A 19,955-nucleotide genomic window follows, 5' to 3' on the forward strand; every position below is an offset into this window, starting at 1 on the left:
TGCAAAGCTCCACATCTTCCCTCCTCCCACCCACCGGCTGGCTCTGCTGCAGCTCCCAGCCTTTCCCCAGGGCCTGCTCAGCAAAGGATGCTCTTCCCCAAAAGAGCTCCCCACAAACACTCTCCTCTCTGCTGAGCAATGACACCAGAGCTGCTGTTTTCCCAACCTCTTGGGATCACTAAAGTTGGAAAAGACCTCCAAGATCACTGAGTCCAGCCTTGCACTGCCAAATCCATGACTAAACCTTGCTACCCAGGCTCTGATTTTTGCCCATTTTTTTGCCTTTCATTCACCATCTGCAAAGAGAGAAACACTGAAGCAAAAATTTTGCCAGCAGGTCAGTTTTCTGCCTGGGTTGGTAACCCCACACCAGAGATGGTAGTGGAGATGAAAGGGTTAAGGCAGGCTGGGGACAAAAGCAATGGATTTACCAAATGAAGCAGAAAATCCTACTGTTTTCTTTCCTGCCCTTGCTGGAAAACATTTGCCTACTCTCCTCTCGACTTCTATCAAAAGCCCTGCAGGAAATCCAACTGTTCAAATCTGCTTTTCTGGTCACAATGGTTTCTAACAGGTCAAAGCACTTTGGCCAGGAGCAACCTCCTCTTCTCCCTCCTTCCCTCCCTCCCTCCACACCTGGCATGGCAGGGCTTTAACACCCATCACTGATAATGACATTTTCCTCCCCCTGCCTGATCCACCTCAAGTTTTCTATCCTTAGAAATGCCCTGGAGGGTGGCTGAGGCAGAGCAAACAAGAAGAAAATATCCATGAGGGATTCCTGCATTCCCTGTGGCTGGTTTTCCCCACAAATTGCCAACTCCTGCAGCCACCTAGTTTTCCCAGTGTTTGCTGGGACAAATGGAAAGTTCATCTTCAAGGAAAAGCAGTGGGATGCCTCACTCCTTGTGTGCTTCTTCCTCTGCAACAGGAGCCATATGGCAGCACTTAACTGCACTCACTGTGCTGGAATGACTTGGCCTTCTGGCTCTCTCCTCCAAGGCTGCCCAACTGTGCAATTGCCACCAAGCTGCCACCTGCTGCCCCCCTCCCTGGGCTCCAAACTTCTGCAGGGAGCTTGGGAGGGCTGCAATTCATTCCCAGTCTCGGATTTAGAGTGGTCTAGCTGGGTGTGACCATCCCCAGCATCATGGTGTAAGGCAGGTGTGCTCCTGCTGGTCCCCTGCAGGTCACAGCCTCGCCCATGCTCTGTACACCAGCATTTAGGTTGGGAGGCCAGCTCCTCCTCCTCCTTTTCAGACCACATCATGTGAATTCTTGTTGTCTCCTTTGGGTCAGGAGGCTTGAGAACTATTTTTCCCCTGTGTGGCATCTATCATCTCCAAAATGAGTGAAACCCTGGGCAGAAAAAACCAAAAGGAAAACTCTGAGAACAAACCTGATAATGAGTTTAGGGTGATGCCTTGGGTTTTAGCTTTTATATTTTCTAGAATCTCTGCTGCTTAGTGTGTAACTCTGAAACTTTATATTAGGTGTTGGTAAGTTCATAGGGTAGTTAGACAAACAATCCCTTTCCAGCTAGAGAATCAAGGATAACTGGTACCCAAAAAGCAGAAACAAGGGTGAGGGAAAGAGGGCACACTAGGGGGCTGAGACTTTGTACCCTGGAGCTGTGGCTGGGTAATTGACCCCAATATGTAGATGAACCAAAACTTATAGAAGTGTCAAGACTTTGTGACCAGGATTCATCTTGGATTTGATTTGATTTGGGTAGCCCCGGCTGGGCTCTTACACTGCCCAAAGTGTATTCTTTCAATAAATACCTGCTTCATTCTTCTTGCTCTGTCTAGTCTCTGTTCCAGCTCAGCCTTTCCAGGCAACAAGGGAACATCAACATCTGGCAGTTCTGTGTCATGTTGTGTCACACCTGATCCCACGTTCTAACTCAAACCCTGGGATGGACACTGTGCTCTCCTCTGCACCAGGAGCACATCAGAGCAGCTGCAGGGCTCCTGGGGAGCAGCTGATGAAGCAGAAGCTGCTCTTTTCCTGTGGCTTTGGCACCTGTCACAGTGGGATTCTTGGGGTGTCGTGTGCAGGATCAGGAATTGGAGTTGGTGATCCTTGTGGGTCCCTTCCAGCTCTGGATATTCTGTGATTCTGTTCTCACCAGCAGAGCAATGTGTGGAGCAGATAGATGCAACAGGGATGGTCACAGACCTCAGGAGCTGGAAACAGAGGGAAAGGGGAGTCTGAAGTGCTCTGAAAAGAAGTTCAACCTCAGGAAACATTGTAAGAGAAGCCAGGCAGGTGTTAAATCACAGCAGCAGGTATCTGCCTTAAGATCTTTTACACAACAGTGTTAACGATAAAATCCAGGTTTCTGCTTCCCTATCAGAGAGAATAAATCTTGGAGCCACTCACCATTACAGCCCAAGTAGGGAGCAGGATCTGGGTGGGCTGGCAGGGGAAAGCTAAGATTTTGCATGGGTGAGTTAAACAGCAAGAAGATTTCACATAAAAGAAAACATCATGTTTGGTGTTAAAGTGGGTATAGTCAGAAGGGGAAGCTCACTTCACTCCTGGGACAGAAGATCCAGGGTGGGTTTATGTGCAGCTTAAACAGATCACAAATTAATCCAGTTCCAGTGTCCTAGGGTACCTGGGATTACTGCAGTGGCTGTGCCAGGCTGGGGTTGTTGGTGCTGCTGAGTCAGCCCGGGCTCTGCCTCGGTGTCTCACACATGCTCCTGCTTTGGAGAGAAGGATACAACCAGGGGGGACCAGAAATGTGCACCAGGCAGCTCCAGCACAAACACCTCCCTCTTCCCTGGGCTCTGCTTGTCCAGCTGCATTATCAGAGCTCATCATTCCTGCCCCAAACTCACAGAGTTTGTGGGCACACAGTCAGACCACCCAAAGGGAAAAGAGGAACCTCTCCCATGGGGATGAGAACCACACTCTGGAGAGGTGGTGGCTCAGCAGAGCTCTGCAGGATCTCTGCCAAGCACAGGATCAGGGGCTGCTTCACAGACAATGCAAGGAGAGCACCCATTAATTGGGCTTGCTTTGCACAAAGTCTTATTTTTAGTGCTCGCGAGCGGTGCCAGATTGGCAGCATTATAAATAGAAGACTCCTATTTATCCTACAGTCTCGGTACCTCCGTGCTAAGTCAGTCTTAACGACCTCAATAAATCCAGATTAGGTGCTCTCCAGGCTGTGTCACCATAGAAATAACATCTCCTCTGTGTTCAGACACAGCTGGGGGGGCTGCTGCCCCTGTATCCCAGCCTGGTGCCCTCTGATGTGACACAAGCTGTCATTCCAACAAGACAGGGGATCCCACCTTCAGACCCCTCAGTCCCATCTAAAAGGTGATTACATACCTTACATTTTGGGGGTTTGAGGGTTTGCCTCCCAGGACAGGGAGCATCTCACTCTACACCCTGTGCCTGAATGATGGCCAGGTGCTGTTCTGGGCAGGGTTCAGTCAGCTGAGGAAATCGTGGTGTCCTTGGCCACACCAGCTGCACCCATGGTGGCAAAACACCAGGGTTGGGAGTGAGAGCAGCCTGCTGTTCTGGAAAGGTGGGGAAAAAAGGGCCACAGCAGGATAAACAGTGTGGCTTGAACGAGTAACTTATATGCAATTGTAAGATGTTGCTTTTCTAAGAAGCTGATTGTCAGTAACAGTTAAAACACCAAACCAGAGTCAAAGAATGGTTGGAGTTGGAAGGCACCTTAAACATCATCTTATTCCATGGGCAAGGACACCTTCTACTAACCCAGGCTGCTCCAAGCCCCATCCAGCCTGGCCTTGGACACTTCCAAGGATCCAGGGGCAGCCACAGCTTCTCTGGGCACCCTGTGCCAGGGCCTGCCCACCCTCACAGGGAAGGATTTCTTCCCAATATCCCATCTATCCACACCTTCTGGCAGTGGAAGCCATTCCCTGTATCCTGTCACTGCAGGCCCTTGTCCCAAGTCCCTCTCCAGCTCTCTTGGAATCTCTTTAAGCACTGGAAGGGGCTCTACAATCTCCCTGGACCCCTAATAATTCTTCCCCTCTTAAAAAAACACCCTCTCCAGTTCTCTTCCACTAGTTTTTTTTCCAGTCAGAGAGTGGTTGCTTCATTTAATCTGTGGCATTACGACAATTCCCAGCACGACAAGCATTTCCTTGTGGTCACACATCTCCCTTTGAACTGGTTGTGCTGGTCCCAGGGACCGGGGGTTCTCCTCCTGTAAAGCCCAGCCTTTCAGGATGCCTGCTCCCAAAAATGCCACCTAATTCCTCATGCATCCACCTGAGCCCATGCCCTCCTCCAAACTCCAGGCATGCTGCATGCCTGGAGACTGACTGGTCTTCCTCCAGCCTCTCAGCCAGGGAAGGGCAAGGGGAAAAGGTTTGGAAGTGTCCAGTTTTCCTGGAATTACCTGTGTGGGAACCAGCCTGTCCAGCTGCTTGGGGCTCTGCTGGGAGCAAATGCACTGGGAAGCGGAGCGTATCAAAGAGCAGAGGAATTCCAGCAGCTGGAGGTCTGTGATCCTTTCATCCTCTGGGAGATTTTTGCTGTTTCCAGAGCTTGAAGCCTGCACCAGTACAAGCTGCTTGGCTCAGGCACAGCACTTTGTCTGGTCAGCTGCTTGGCTTGGGGTGAGCAGCCTGCCTGTGAGAGCTGGATTCTCCTCCTCACCTGACCTGGAACAGGGTCTGGAAGGAGGGCAGAAACCACCTAAAATTTGAAAATATGGTTGTGGAAAGGAGCAATTTATTAATTTCATAATATCATCAAATGGTTTGAGTTGGAAGGGACTTAAAGCTCATCGCATCCCACCCCCTGCCATCAAACACCTTCCACCATCCCAGGCTGCTCCAAGCCCCAGTGTCCAACCTGGGACACTTCCAGGGATCCAGGGGCAGCCACACCTGCTCTGGGCACCCTTTTCCAGGACCTGCCCACATTCTCAGGGAAAATTCCTTCCCAATATCCCATCTAACCCTGCCCTCTGGTAGTGGGAAGCCATTCCCCCTTCAAAGTCTGGATCTGGAATGGCTGGTGGAGAGTCTGGAGGTTTGGGCTGCATTTTGTGGGCAGAGGAATGGAATTAAAAGGCAAAGTGAGACAAGTTGTAAAGGAGAAGGAAGTTTTTAAAAAATTAAATAAATATAAATAAATAAATGAACCATAAAAAATGAGATAAAACAAGCCAGGCCTTGTGAATTATTTGCCAGCAATCGTTGTCTGGGTTTAGGGTCACAAACCTGAGCACTAAAACCACCACAAGAGTCATCACAGAGCTGCCTGTGCTGCTAAACAGGGGTTTCAGCCAACTCCCCACTGCTCAGGAGAGGCACTTCATCACTCACTCATGTGCCAGGATGGGATGAGGGTCTGGGATGAGGATCTGGGATGAGGATCTGGGATGAGGATCTGGGATGAGGACTGCTGGAACGCACGTGAGTGCCGGAGCTCTGTGGTGGGCGATGATCCCATTTCACAGCAGGTCCAGAGGTTTCAGAATGAGTTCTCTCTGCCTGAAATGAAAGCAGAAGCTTTCAGATGCTTTCAAAAAAAAATTAAAAATTTAAATTAAAAAAAAAAAAAAAGGAATTTTGTTGAAATGTCTATTCGAAATGTCTATTTTGGGATTAAAATCTTCAGTCTTTCCAGGACAGAGAGGCTATTGTGCTGCATAAAGCAGTTGGTTGGGGGGGTGAGGTTCCCATCCAAGCCACCCCAGCTCTCATTTCCCCTTCCCAGAGGCATGGGAGCAGTTTGGTACCCCAGCAAGTGTGAACACACCAAGCTCAGCAAGAGCACCCCTGTGGCTACAGAGGGACAGCAGAGGCTGTGGCACACAGCCCCTCCACACTTCCCACTTGGAAAGGGAAGTGGAATAAAGAGCTGGAGCCACCCAAATACAGCTATTAATGGTTTGGCAGGAGGGTGGGGTGTCCTGTGGCTTGTTAGCACCCCTACCTGGTCTGTCATCGCTGGCTGCCCTTCCAGCACAGATCCAGCTCCCAGGGACACGCTGGCTCCTGCCAGGACAAGTCTGTGCCTTGGACCTGCCAGCCCTGTGCCTGCAGACAGGTCTCCTCCTGTTTGCTCCTGATGTGAGGATCCTCTCACTAGAGGATGTGGAGGTGACTTTAGCTCATTTTCCATTAATTCTGCCTGAGTGGAAGCGACTTGAGCCTGGAGAGACCTCCTGGATCCCATCTCCTGACAGCACACCCCACTCTGGGGGGGGGCTGGAGCATATTGTGCCCATCCAAGGACAGGCAGGGCACTCAGCAGCAGTGCCTGTCCCTCTGGTCCCTGCACAGAGCTGAGCTCCCAGCCACACACCAGGGTGCTCCAGAGGAGGAGCAAACAGGCTGGAAAGCTGACAGCTAGGTTGGCTTCCCTTGGATCTATTCCTGAGCTGCCAGCTCAGCCAGACAGGAGGCTGCTGCCTTATTTATTTCATAATTAAAGTGAAAGGCATCTTCTGGGAAGCCCATTTTCCTCATTTACCAAATGAGGTTACAATAGTCAGTGGTTTGCCCAGAGATTTATGCCTCCAGGATCCCTGGGATCCTTGCAAGGGAGCTGGAGTTCTCTGCTCCACCAGTCCTTCATCACTGAGGCTGAGGATGGCAGTCCAGAGGGATGAAGCACACAACCCTTGGAATCATCTGGAAAACACTGTTTTTCTCTGCTGAAACTCAATTCAAGCCCAGCTGCCCCACTGCAGTGACCATAAACTAGCTGCAAAGCAGCTCCTCCTGCTCTGAGTTGCCATTCTAAAAAAAAAAATAAAATCTATTGAGCAACTCCTACTCTCAACTTCAGACCTGCCCTAGCACCAGCCCAGCTGGGCTAAGTCAGTGTTCAATCCATATGATCAGTATGGAGCAGTTTAATCCCTTTATGCCTTGTTCAGTGGGAAGACAACCCCTCCCCAGACCTGTGTTTCCATCACAACCACCATGTGCTGGGAGTGGGCAGAAAAAATTGGAAGAGCCTCTTGTCCCACCTCATCCCACAGAGTCTTGAAGGCAATCCCACCCCAGAGCTGAGGGAAATCCTGCCAACCATGAGTTGTAAACGTGACACTGAGTTCAGTGGAGAAAGAACACAATATTCATTTTAGCTTTCTCATTTCAAGTCCTTGGAGATGAGCTCAAATCATCCCTCAAGCTGACCACAGGTTCTTTTCTTCCTTGTGCCTCAGTTTCCTGCCACAGTTATGGGAAGGAATTGTTCCCTGGGAGGGTGGGGATGCCCTGGCACAGGGTGCCCAGAGAAGCTGTGGCTGTCCCTGGATCCCTGGGAGTGTCCAAGGGGAGGATGGATGGGGCTTGGAGCAACCTGGGATAGTGGAAGGTGTCCTTGCCCATGGCAGGGGGTGGGATGAGATGAGCTTTAAGTCCCTTCCACCCCAAACCGTTCCAGGATTCTGTGATCCCCAAGCCAGAGGCCGTGGTGGGAGTTGTGGTTTGGAGTTTTGAAGGTGGAAGGTGTTTCATGGCAGAGGGGTGGAACTGGCTGATCTTTAAGGCCCCTTTCAACCCAAACCATTCCAGGATTCCATCCTGACTGTTCCCAGAGGAAAGAGCTGTCTGGATGTGCTGGCTTTGGCCCCATCCTTGTCCCCAGCAGGAGCAGCAGTTTGGTGTCACTAACTCGAAGCAGCCCCTGAGTGTGCAGTTTATGTATTTCTGGATCATTAAGCCTTCTCCTAGCGACAGTGTTTAAAAGCCAGGATGACGTTTTATTCCTTCCCCCCCCTCCACTGTTTGGCTCTTGAAAATTAAAAGATAAGCTTTGTAAATCTCACCGAGAAGAGGGAACTGTCACTTCAGCTTTAGAAGAAAAGCCAGCAAAGAAACAAAATTCCTCTTTTGGCAGAGAAGAAAAAAATCCATTATTAAAGGCTTAGAGACAAAGGCTCTCGACACAATTAAAGGCAAACCTAAGCCTTTGAAAGCAGAGGGCATGACACTGGAATACACACAAGAGGTAGAGATGAAAGCCTCCATTGTGGGGCTGCTGAAAAAGTTAAGGGAGAAAAAGAGGAGAGTTTCAATGGACGCATTTGCCTAAACCAAACTGGATGAGAAGCTTTCTAGAGAAGGGCTGGAGTCTTCCCATGTGTTTACACAATGCCAAGAGCTGCTGGGCTCAGTTTTAATTAGGATCCTGGGGCATTACTGGAATAACTTGGGGAGCGAGGGTCACAACGTTCATTAAGCGGAAAGAAAACAGGGCTCCGATATTTTCTGTGGGAAACTTTCCACCTGGGAAACCTAATCTTCCTCTGCAGCTGTTAAGCTGAAGCAGAAGATGTTTCGGTTCAGTGTTGTCAAGGCTTTTTTTCACAGGTGAGCAGGCTGGGGACACGGTGTTGCTCTCCAGGCACACGGGTGACTCTCAGCCCAGCAGCTGTGGCCACCTCTGGAAAACACTGAGCTTTCCTGGCTCTAAATTAAAAGCACCAGATCCTAGGAAAACCAATGTCCAGGATGACAGAAATGCTGTTGAAGTGCTTTGTTCTAAAACCTGCCCCTTGCTCTCGACCCCTCCATGTCCAACTGGCAGCACCACAAGCCAAACCCTCACAGTGAGATGCTCCCAACCACCACGGAAATGTCCAAGACCTTTCCCTGTCACTCTTCAAACTCTGTGCTGATAAGAGACCACCAGCACCACTCTATAAAATCACAGATTTGCTATCCACTCTCTCCTGCAACTGCCCAAAGCCAGGGTGGCCTGACCCTGCATGGCTGCATCATGCTGTGGAGATGATGTTTCTGCTCTCCTGAACTCAGACTCCACCCTGAGAGGCTTAGATGGCTTTAGAGGAGAGCAGCTCTCTCTTTGCTGTGGATCACATGGGCTACAGCAGCTCACACGTCTCTGGAAGGGGATGCTCCAGTGGTGGCTGTTTTTCCCCATCTGGTATGTTAACACAGGCAGTTTAATTTTTATTAATGCTGGGTTTAATCCAAGGCTCTGCAGGGGAGGCGGGAGTTACTTATACCCAAACTCAGTACCATTTTAAGAGGCTGGAGGGGGAGACTGTGTGGTAAGGACAGTGCAGAGGGTCCCAGGAAGGTCTGTCATTACAGGTACCTGACTTTTTAATCCTAATTCTCCTCTCCACAGAAGCTCCTGGGATAGCTGAGCCTGTTTTGGGATGACTTGGGTGAAGCCATGCCAGGCACGCTTATCCTGCTCATAGCCACAGGCCAGGCTAATTCACTGTCCTGCACTCTGAACATAAAAGCAAGGTCCAAGGATGGGTTTAGATTCTGTTTTTTTCGTGTGTTTTCCATTGGTTGGTTTCATCACCAAGGAGACCGAATTCCTACACTCGCTGTTTTAGACATTTCGCCGGAACACAAATCCCGGCTCCTGTGCCAGTGGCCATCACAGCACAATTACATAAGGAACGTGTTGTGTGTTGAGCTGGAGCTCTGCTTGCTGTACCTCTCATCTGGCTGGGTTTCTATGGCCATCCAAAAGGGAAAACGACATCCTTCAGGTCTGCTCCAAGCCCAAATCCTTCCTGGCATCGTGGCCCAGAGTGGCCTCGAATCGCTCACCTCATATCCATGGAGAAAATCCTGCATAAAACACAATCAGGGAAAGGGAAAGAATTCCTGGTGTGCTCTGCAACAGCAGCTGAGGCACAAATTCAGAAAATACCACTGCTCTCTCTGTGCCCTAATCCTGGCTGATTTTTGTCCCTACCCCCTCTCAACCCCACTTCTAAGTGTGAGATCAGGTTTCCAAGCAGCACACAGCAGCACCCTTGGATGGTGTTAACGGGAAATCTGTGCCCGGGATGCCTTTCAGAGCGCTGGACACAGAGTCCCCCAGGACACAGACTGTCTCATGTTGTTTGCCTGACGCCTGTCACACTGGCCTCCATCTCCATGGCAATCCCGAAAATCCAGCACTGGACCAGAAAACGGGAGGCAGAGTTCCCGTGAGGAGGGCAGGGCAATGCCTGCTGCAGGATGTTGGACCAGGAGGTACACGGGGTGTTTGCCACGGGTCAGAGATGCCGTCAGGGCTCTCAGAGCTGTGAAACCTCAACACAAGCCCACTTATATAAAGGTTACCTAATGATGTGTCTCCCCAGATCTGCATCACAGGGAACTGATCCGCAGGAGAGGCGGATCCAGTAACGCACCAGGGAAGATGTGTCAGGAGGAATTTGTGATCCCGAGCGCTGGAGGTTTCGGAGGTGAAAGTGTTGCCTCTCTGAGGCCCCCAAAAGAAAAAGCCAGCGAGCTGTCATGCTTTGCAGCAGAGATCCCCCCATACACTGCTCAGTGTCTCTGCATGTGAGCTCCTAACTTCCCAAAATGCAGCCCAAACACATCTGGTCTTCAAGTCCAGCTTTTTACATCAGCCCTTATTCTGTCCTCCTCTAGAATCAGCAACAAAACCCTTTCTTGAAGCAACAGCTGGTTTCCATGATCTTATTTTCAAGCCAGCTCCTTAGGAGATACTCCCTTCCCCTCTTCCCCTCCCCCTCATCCACGAATTTTAGCTGTGTTCCTGCTCCATCTGGTCCCTCTGTGCTTGGAGGAATGCCAATACTTCCTAGGAGAGAAAAAAAACTCCTCTTCAGTTTGGGATTGCTGGGAAAACGTGAGCGGGCAGTGGCAATGTCTGTGTCCATTTTCAGTTCTGACTCTGGAGGAAGCCCAGGAGGCTTCCAGCAGCTCTAAGCCTGTGTCTGCTGCCAGGTGAAGGTGGTCTCCAGCCCCCTGGATATTTCTGTGTGCCCCTTGGGCCAGTCTGAGTACAGAGAGAGAAACTGAGTAAGTGACACTGCATGGAAAAACATTCCCTGGGGTTTTAGCCTGCTTGCAGAGCTCAGGTGCTCCTTTCCTTTTGCTCTTCTCCCCACTCCCCTGCCCCCCAAAAATGAAACACAGCAACTTCTAAAGATGCTGGTGAGGGTAGAGGGAAGTGCTGAAAGATTTCTCCATGATCCAGGAGGCTGTGGCACCATTTCTCACCTGTTGAACAGAAACCTGCTGCAGCAGCTCTGCTTTCCTGCTCCATCCTGCCCCTGAGCTCAGCAGCAGCACCACGCTTTTAGGATTGGTTAGAGGGAATACGTGGTTTGCTGTTTCTGGCTAAACCAGACCAGACAACCATCCTGGAAAACATCAGGAAGCCCAGTCCAGAATGAAGTAAAGGCTCTGGGGCACTTCCTATTCTTGCTGGTGCATGTGAGGAAAAGTTCCTTTGTTTTGAGGACAATAGCTTCCTTGCCTCCAGGGATCCTGGTTCCAGCTCCTTTCTTGCCTGTGTTACAGCTCAGGAATGAAAAACAAAGAAGGAATTGAGGAAAGCAAGTCCAAGCAACCCCAGGAAAGGGTGGGTTTGTGCTCTCCTGAGCACGGGCTTTGTTAGGGCAGCCAGGGAGGTGTGAGATTGTGGCAAAGGGGATTTTCCCTGCCGGTAGCAGCCACTTCTTCCCCTGTCAGGCAGGAAGCAGAGACCCCTGGTCCCCTGTGGTGGCTGTGACAGGGCTTGTCACAGGCTCTGGGCTAGCGAGACCCGTAAGGGACAGGGATGTAAAATCTCCAGGGCTCGGGGCCATCCCGGGAAACCGCAGCCCCAAAAGCAGGGAGAGCCAGCTCAGTTTGCCTCTCTGCCAGCGGGCTGTCCTCATCCAGCTCCCGCCTAATCCGGGGAGACAGCAGAGACACTCACACTGACAGGCATCCTCCTGGGAGCCAGGCTGTGCTGCCAGGGAAGTGTCTCCACCGTGGCTGAGCATTCCGAGCTCCGGGAAGGGGGTGATGCCCAGGCAGGGGAGGAGGCAGCTCGTTTATGCCACGCTGGTTTGCCAGGAGAGCGAGTTCCCTGCTGAAATCAGCACAGCCCAGAGAGGTCTCAGGTGCAGGAGGGGGCCCAGGAGCTTCCCAGGAGCAGCAGAGCTGGAAAAGGATCGTCCTGTGCTTAGAAACACATGGTGACACAAGTTACGCTTTTCTTTTAAACCAAGGAAGAATCACAGAATTGTTCAGGTTGGAAAAGACCTCCAAGATCATCAAGTCCAACTGTTCCCCAGCACTGCCAAGGCCACCACAAAACCACATCCTCATGGCAACATCCAAGTGCCTTTTGAGCACCTCCAGGGATGGGGACTCCACTGCCCTGGGCAGCCCCTTCCAGTGCCTGACCACCCTTTCCAGGGAGGAGTCCTTCCTGCTGCCCCATCTAAACCAGCCTGAGGCCATTCCCTTTCCTCCTGTCTCTGAGCAGAGCCCAACCATCCCACTTCTGTCAGGGAGTTTTGCAGACCCACAAGGGCCCCCCTGAGCCTCCTTTTCTCCAGGCTGAGCCCCTGTCCCAGCTCCCTCAGCAGCTCCAAAACCTCCCAACCCTGCCCCATAACGCACATTTTTAGATCCAGTTCGAAGGGGTTCTGGATCAACCCCGGCCATCAGCAGGGCCTCAGATCCCTACTGCCTCCCCACCCTGGCAGCAAAGAGGTTCCCAGAACTCCAGGTCTGGCTTTGCTCTCTCAGCCTTTTTAGAAGGCAGTTCAAAACCTTTCTCCTATTAGGAAAGATTAATAGCCCAAAAAAAGTTTTTTGGGGGTGATATCCATCCCAGTTTTGTGAAGTGAGGGGGACAAAACCTTAAACAGAGTCTACAGTGAAGATGCCATGGCTTGGGAAGGTCCTGCTGAGGGGAGCAGATCTTTCCACAAGCCTTGGAGCAGAAAATAAGTTAACAGCCCTCTGAACCACTGATAATTATTTGTGAGGAATCTGTGAAAATTATTTAGCTGTCAGGAAGTGTAATTAGGCTGTTTTCCTTGAAAGGAGAGGAAAATTTAGAGACTCTCACATCCTTCACTGCCACCATCCCAGCTTAGCTGAGCTCAAGGCACGAGTTACACCTGGTCAGCCACAGCAATCTTTCCTGGAAAGGACCAACAAGGATTGAGAACACCCCAACAATCCCACCCTGTGCATCCCTGAGACATTGTCCAAAAGCTCCTTGAGTTCTGGCAGCCCTGGGGAGCCTGTTCTAGATGCAGGAGAGCAGCTCCAAGCCTTGCTTTCAAGACTTCCAAGCCCCAACCATGGGCAGGGAAAGCCTTGCTGTGCCTTCTGCTGCTCAGCTGTGCAAGGGAGAGCAACCCTTCCCTTTGAACCAGATCCAGCATCCCTCCTGCTCCTGGGGTCACATGGATGGATAGGGCTGGATGTGTCACACAGCCAGGCAAGAGGCAGACCCCAGCACGTGGGGCAGGGAAGGAATCCTCCCCTCTCCACAGGACCTGCATCTGGATTTCATCGAGCTCGTGGCAGGCTGGAACCCGGAGTGAGCTCCGAGCTCATTAACAACACAGCTCTTGAGGGATTGATTAATGCAGGGGGACTCGTGGGGGCCAACAAGCCTTGCTCAGCCAAGTCCTGATTAAAGGAGGCAACAGCCTGGAAAATACCTGGGGGGCCAAAAAATCCCATGGCCCATCAGTGTGGGGAGGTTGGCCAGAGGCTGGCCTGGAAGTCTGGAGGTGAGGAAATGGAGATTGGCCTTGCCAAGGACTGAGGATGCTGCAGCAGGACTCAGGGGCCAGAGGGTGACACAAGGGACAAAGCAACCCCACTAAGAAGGGGAGGACCCACTCTACCATCCCAGAGGGGCAGCATTGCTGCATGAACCCATCGGGAAGGGTTGGAAAGGTTGCCTTTCCCACAGGAGAGCCCAAAACAAGGCTGTCATCCAGCTGTGGGTCAGACCTGGGGCTCTCCTGGCTTTTCTCCAGTGTGAAGAACAGCTGGCCAGCTGCAGATGGGCACTCTCTGCTCCAGCAACAGCAGGGATTGAGAGATCCCAGCAGCTGCACGGGGCTCCCTCTCCCTGGCAGCCCATGCAATTTGCAGAGTGATTCAGCAGGGTATTGATTTAACTCTCTGCAGACAAATGACCTCTCTCTCTGGGCCACGCTGTTTAGTGCAGGGCTTCAGTCTTCTGCATTAATATTTTAATAGACTTACAGTGGAGTTGCTTCACCTCAGCAGGGAGAGGGAGGGAGGGAGGTAGGACAGGGATGGGGAGAAGCAGGAAGGGAAGCAGAGGCTGGGGGGTCTGGAGTTTCTGCAAGCAGGCTCGAAATTGAGGTTTTTCAATATAAAGAGGTTCCCACTGCCCTTAATTGCCATTAGCACTGCACCAAAAGCAACACACTTGGCTGCAGTTCTCCAGCCTGCAGCTCAGAGAAGGATGAGGGATCAATCATGGCACCATTTAGGTTGGAAAAGCCCTCCAAGGTCACCGAGTCCACCCACTCCTCCAGCACTGCCAAGCCCACCACTAACCCACATCCCCTGTGCCACATCCACACGGCTTTTAAATCCCTCCAGGGATGGGGACTCCACCAGCTGTGCCAGACAACTTCTTTCCATGAAGAAATATTTCCTAAAATCCATTCTAAACCTAAACCAAAATGAGCTACGCTGGAGGGAGGCACGGCCACCAACATCCTGTGACTTGGGTGAGGCACACACCTCACCAAAAGTCCTCTGCTCTCATTCAGCAGCACAAGAACTCCTGGCAGAGGGGCTTTTCCATGGTTGCAGAGCACATTTTCCCTCCCCATTTTTCCCTGTACAAAGTAAGCAGCACACAAACTGCAAGCCAAGACCTCAGCCATCCCAGCCAGAGGAATCCAGGCTGATTTACCCCAGCTGGGAAGGAGGCATCTCCAAACTGGAGATATTTCATCACCATGTGGCTACTGTGACAGCTTGAAAGGGAATCCTGCAGCACCAGGGATCATCTGTAACCTAAATCCAAACATCCTGTGTCATCCCCTGCAGCTGAAACCAACTGCTTTTTGGTCATGAGCTTTGGGAAGGAGAATGCCTGCATTCTGCAAGGAGCAGCCATCAATAGGATAATGCATGGAAATGGTGCCAGCCCAAACTTCCAGTTCTGCCTCTCTTTATCTCCAGAATCCCACCCTTACATGGAATTACTCTCCCAATGAGTCAGTTTCTAACACAAAAAGTTTGGGATTTCCAGTGTGTTCTTGAGCAGCCTTCATCTCCTCTGCACAGTGGAAGAAAATCCAAGCTGTTCTTTTCTCCCACGAATTGGGAATCATCTACCAAATCCAGATGCAACAGAGACCTTACAGTATAGTAAACTGAATTTTTCAACATAGCCGCTGCTACATCTCCTGCAACCTGGCCTTCAAGTGAATGAGCTTTGATGGAGAAATGAGGCAGGAATTCCATGGCTGCAGAAGTTCCAGTCATCTTTAAAGGATGAGCTCATCTCAACCCTTTTCTTACATTGAACTGAAAATGTTTTCTTGCATGCAGGACAAAACTACAGCATCCCACCTCTATCCCACTCTCTTAAACAAACCTCAAAGTTCAACAGAGAGTTTTGATAACAAATTAAAAACCAAAACCCACCTCAAAACCCAAAGAGAGAGTTACAAACAGCACCTCTTGCTCCTTGGAGTTACCCAGACAAGTTTGAGCACCAGCATTTTTACCCCTTTTTCAAGGCTGGTGATGAAGAACCTCTCCCACCCCACCAGGTAAAGCACACTTCCACCACACAATGAACCCACAGTGCCAGGAAGGCTACATTTGCTCAGAGATTTCCAGGAAATGAGTCAATCAACACAGGAGAAACACTGCATTGAGAAAGGGAATGGGAATTTAAAGGGATTCCTTTCAAGTTAACCAACAGAGCCGTCTGAGATGCAGAAGCCACTGAATTTGCCCTTAGGCTGTGGGGAATGAGTCATTTTCTTTTCTCTCTCGGTATAAATGTCACTCCTTAGTGACTTCACCTTTTTCTCTGCATTGCTGGGAGACAGAGCCGGGCACTGCTTAAAGGTTTTTAGCACAGGCAGAGGGTTGTTGGCTGCCCAGCTGGGTGTTTATTGTGGGATTTTTCTCCTGTGCCTTGGGTCTGGAAGCAGAGGGGCACTGGGGAGGGGCTTCTCTGATGCTTTGGCTGGCTCAGCCAGGGATGGGAGGAATGTGGGGGGACCTTGGAATCTGGTCTGCAGAGCAGATGGTTCCAGCTCTCCAGGAAAGTGCTGCCTGTGTCTAAGCACAACTTAATCTCTACCCACAGCTTCACGTTTTCCAGAAATGAGTAACAGGAGGACACTTCTTCTAGCACCTTGCCCTCTCTGCCTCCTCATGCCCTTTTTTTGGGGAAGCTGTTAAACCAGGCTTCACGCTGGACCCTGCCCTTCCACCATCCCAAGAAATTCTAGTGAGGGCCAAGTACCAGGAAGGATGGGGTTGATCAGCCTCCAAGGAGCTCTGAGGTGTTCACAGAGGTGTAGAGCCCAGCTCTGGGCATTTTATAAGATCCTCTGTGGCTGAGGGAAATCTCTGCCTGTGCTTTGGCTTCCAGCAGGCTGCTCTGCCAAAATGTGTGTTATAAGTACACGTTATATTATTGGCTTTTCACAAATATTAAATTGAATGCTATATGTATAATGTTGAAAAACTTTGCTGTATTAATATAGTTTCCTTTAGTTCTGCTATTAACAAAACTTAGAAATAGTAGTTTGATAAATATATATTTTCTTAGACTGAACATAGTGATGTAAAAAGTAAAAAGCTTTTGTTCAGTAACTAACTCAGAGAAGGGTAAAAAAAATAATCAGAAAATTCTTCACATTCTTGGATTATCCTATCTGGATGAAGACAGAGGTGATGAACACAAAAACTCCAGGAAAGAAATTTATTGATCTCCATTATCAGGGAGTGCGCTGACAAGAAAAAGCCACAAAGAAAAAAACCAAAAAAAACCCCAAACAAACAACAAAAAAAAGTTGATTTACAGGTGGGGGGGGTGGGGGGGTGAGGTGGTGATTTTGAATAAGGCACAAAAGTCTATGAATATGCAACAGGTTGGTGCATTTAAAGAAGTGTTTTCTGAATTAGTGTGTGCTCTTGGCAGAATGCCAAACACCCGGCCATTATAACCTTTTGCTTTATTGTTTGTCTCTTATTGTCTTTTATCAAACATTTTAAAATCTACCAGGAAAGTGAACCTCGTTTTTCACAGTGTGTAATCCTGGAGAGTTTTTTTCCAGCTGATTTTCAATGAGATGTGGTATCCCTCCCCACCAAGCTCCCCTTCAGATTAACTTTGTTCCCCGCCTGGCAGGTTGAATCCACACCAAAAACACATCTCAGAAGCTGCAAAGGAAAGGGAAAAAACACGCTTTCCGCTCTGGAGCAGCAGCACAGCAAAGAGGCAGCTGCACCCTGTGCTGCAGGGGTGTGCTGGGCACCTAATTGCGCACACACATTCCCACTAATCCATCCCCTAATTCATCCCACATGAGTCTGAGCTCAGAGCTTTGATGCACCCGCCTGTGCGAGGAAGTGGAGCAGATGTGGAGCAATCAGCTCCACAGGGCACACAGTTGCCTTTGGCTGAGGATGAAGGCACCTTTCTGCTTGGGACAAGGACAGCTGGACTCAGCTCACACTCCCCAAATCCCCTGGCCAGCGGTGCTCTCTGTACTCAGCAGAGCCTGACCTGTGTTTCAGATTGCCTCCTCAGTAGCCAGGGGTTCTGTAGGGTTGTTTTCTGTGTCTCCACACACAGCTGCACATCCTAGATTTTGAGGGACACTCAGTTCCCTCCTCAGAAGCCCTTCAGTGTGTGCACATCCCATGGCCTGCTCCAGGCGGTGCAGCCTTACCCATGCAGAGCAGAGCACAGTGTGACATTTTTTGGACACTTCCAGGCATGCTGGCTCCACCACTGCCCGGGACAGCCTATCCCAAGGCCTGACCACCTTCTCAGTGAAGATATTTTTCCTATTATCCAATCTAAACCTGCCCTGGAGCAGATGAAAGGAACACTCTCCCTGCCTGGCTCTGAGCTACAGCAAACTCTGCTCCTCCCCACCAGGGAAGGTTCTTCCATGACATGCAGATGGTAGGATGCTCCCAAATCTGGCACAAATGGGAAACACAGGACTGACATGCTCAGGTGAGGCATAAATTACAGCTGCAATGGTGCAGAAATGTTTTTGGCAGAGGAATCCACGAATCCCAGAATAGTTTGGATGGGAAGGGATCACAAAGTTCATCTCATCCCACCCCTTGCCATGGGCACCTTCCACTACCCCAGATTGCTCCAAACTCCTTCCAACACGGCCTAGAACACTTCCAGGGGTGTCCCATGAGGATACTCTGGGAATAAAGGGCTGGGAGGAAGGCAAAAAAGAGTTACAAAGCTCCCCATAAAAACATGACTTCACTGCAGCCTGGCTCTCTTTGAAGCAGGTGTCCTTCACACATCAACATGGTGGACACCCCTAAAAGCAACTTTTGTCCTGCCTTTTGCAAGAGAAGCTTTAGTTACAGCAGAAATTTCACAAGAGCTTTCAGTGGGGTGGAGAAAGTGCCTTGGTAACGTCCAGGGTAATTACAGTGCTGAAGGCCAAGGAAATTGCTATGGGCAATAAATAGAAAAGGGTGGTCTGGGAGCCTGGCCTCCAGCACAAAGTCCATAATTTCAGACTGGAAAGGAGATGTTAATCTCTCTCTCTCTTTTTTTTTTTTTTTCTCTTCCCTAGCACCATTTGAAGTGGTTTTACTTTAAAGACCCACGTCAAACCTAGCCCAGTCTTTACTCCAGTACAAGATTTTTTGGCTTGATGTGTCCCTGAGCTGCTGTTCCAGCTGAAGAGGATGGTGGCTCACTAGATGCCTCAAGATAAAAAAAGAAATGTCTAAGTCTGAGCTCTCCTTGGACCACCTAAAATTCACACTACTATAATAATTTCATTAAACTCACATTACCACAACAACACCATCACATTCCCACTAACCATACACGTGCAGGAGCATCTCTGGACAGGACACAAACACAGGAGCACACGACAGCAGCCCAGAACTCACAGCTCCAGAGCTCAGTTTCCTGTAGGTTGAAGATGCTGCTGAACATGGAGCACCTCAAGACAGAGGTGGATGCCAGTGCATCCCTATTTTCCAAAAGATGGGAAGAACCAAGGGGAGTTTCTCAAGCTTTGTCCCACTCTTCCAGCAGCACATCTATCTATAACATGAGACTGGCTCCTCAGGAAGAAATGAGGAAGCATCAGAGCAGAAATTTTCCTAGCCACAAAATACTCATTTTTTTCCTCGCATATTGTGTCCTTGGGTTCCCAAATAGAAATATGTGGAAGCTGAGGAGCCCACATTTGTTTTTTCCCAGAACAAGCCCAGATTTCAACCTCTTTCCCTAAACACACAAACCTGCAGCAGGTCAGAGCCCAGGCAGTCAATGTCTCTTCTGCTTCTGTCAAGCAGGAGCCACTTGTCTCCTCTTCACATGGCAACTCCCTCATGTCAGTGGGAAAGGCCTGGGACAGAGTGCTTGGAGTTGGGAAGGATTATCCATTTTATCCATTCCACCTGAAGGAAGCAGAGCAGCTCCACAATTACTGAGCAGGCTGCATTGCATGGCACAGGAGAAATAAAAGGGATTAATTAAGGCATTGGCAGCACAAAGGAAGCACTGGCAGGTGCCAAGCCAAAACACAGGATCACAGGGATTTAACTTCCTTTCTGAAGCACCCCTCACCTTTCACCAGGGTGCTTTGCCACCTTTTAAGTTCTCCTGCTTGAAAATTTGGTGGCCACTCTGGCTGGTCATGCCTCCAGCCACAGTGTTTCACCAGCTGAACTTTTTCCTACTTGCCCAGTCCTGATCTCACTGATCCTCCACAGACATTTTCCTCTCTTTGTTAGAGCAAGCATTTCTTACTTACATTAAATGTTAATTAATGTACGAAATTATTAATGTTAAAGCATTTCTTACTTTACTCAGAGTGCATCCCTCCATGTTATTCCTGACTCTTCCCCTTCTATTGATCTGATTCCAGCCTCCCTCATTGATGCCAGAGCTCACAAATAAGGGATGTAACAGTGAAGCAGCACTTCATGGCTCAA

The 19,955-nt window shown here is 49.9% G+C and overlaps 2 long non-coding RNA genes across 3 annotated transcripts; both read right to left on the minus strand.

Annotated features, from left to right (window-relative positions):
* Positions 1–1,789: 1,789 nt before the first annotated feature.
* LOC116998878 lies at positions 1,790–4,692 on the minus strand. The gene is made up of 3 exons (XR_004418488.1): positions 4,400–4,692; positions 2,624–2,714; positions 1,790–2,189 (listed from the first exon to the last, which is right to left on the minus strand). It is a non-coding gene; the product is annotated as an uncharacterized LOC116998878 (long non-coding RNA).
* A 654-nt stretch (positions 4,693–5,346) lies between these two features.
* On the minus strand, positions 5,347–19,424 carry LOC116998877. 2 transcript variants are annotated; one of them, XR_004418486.1, is made up of 3 exons: positions 19,260–19,424; positions 9,445–9,581; positions 5,347–5,501 (listed from the first exon to the last, which is right to left on the minus strand). It is a non-coding gene; the product is annotated as an uncharacterized LOC116998877 (long non-coding RNA). The 2 variants fall into 2 exon arrangements; XR_004418487.1 differs by lacking the exon at positions 19,260–19,424 and adding an exon at positions 11,695–11,780.
* Positions 19,425–19,955: the final 531 nt, after the last annotated feature.

This window comes from Catharus ustulatus, chromosome 7 (assembly GCF_009819885.2).
Source record: "Catharus ustulatus isolate bCatUst1 chromosome 7, bCatUst1.pri.v2, whole genome shotgun sequence".
Lineage (NCBI taxonomy): Eukaryota > Metazoa > Chordata > Aves > Passeriformes > Turdidae > Catharus > Catharus ustulatus.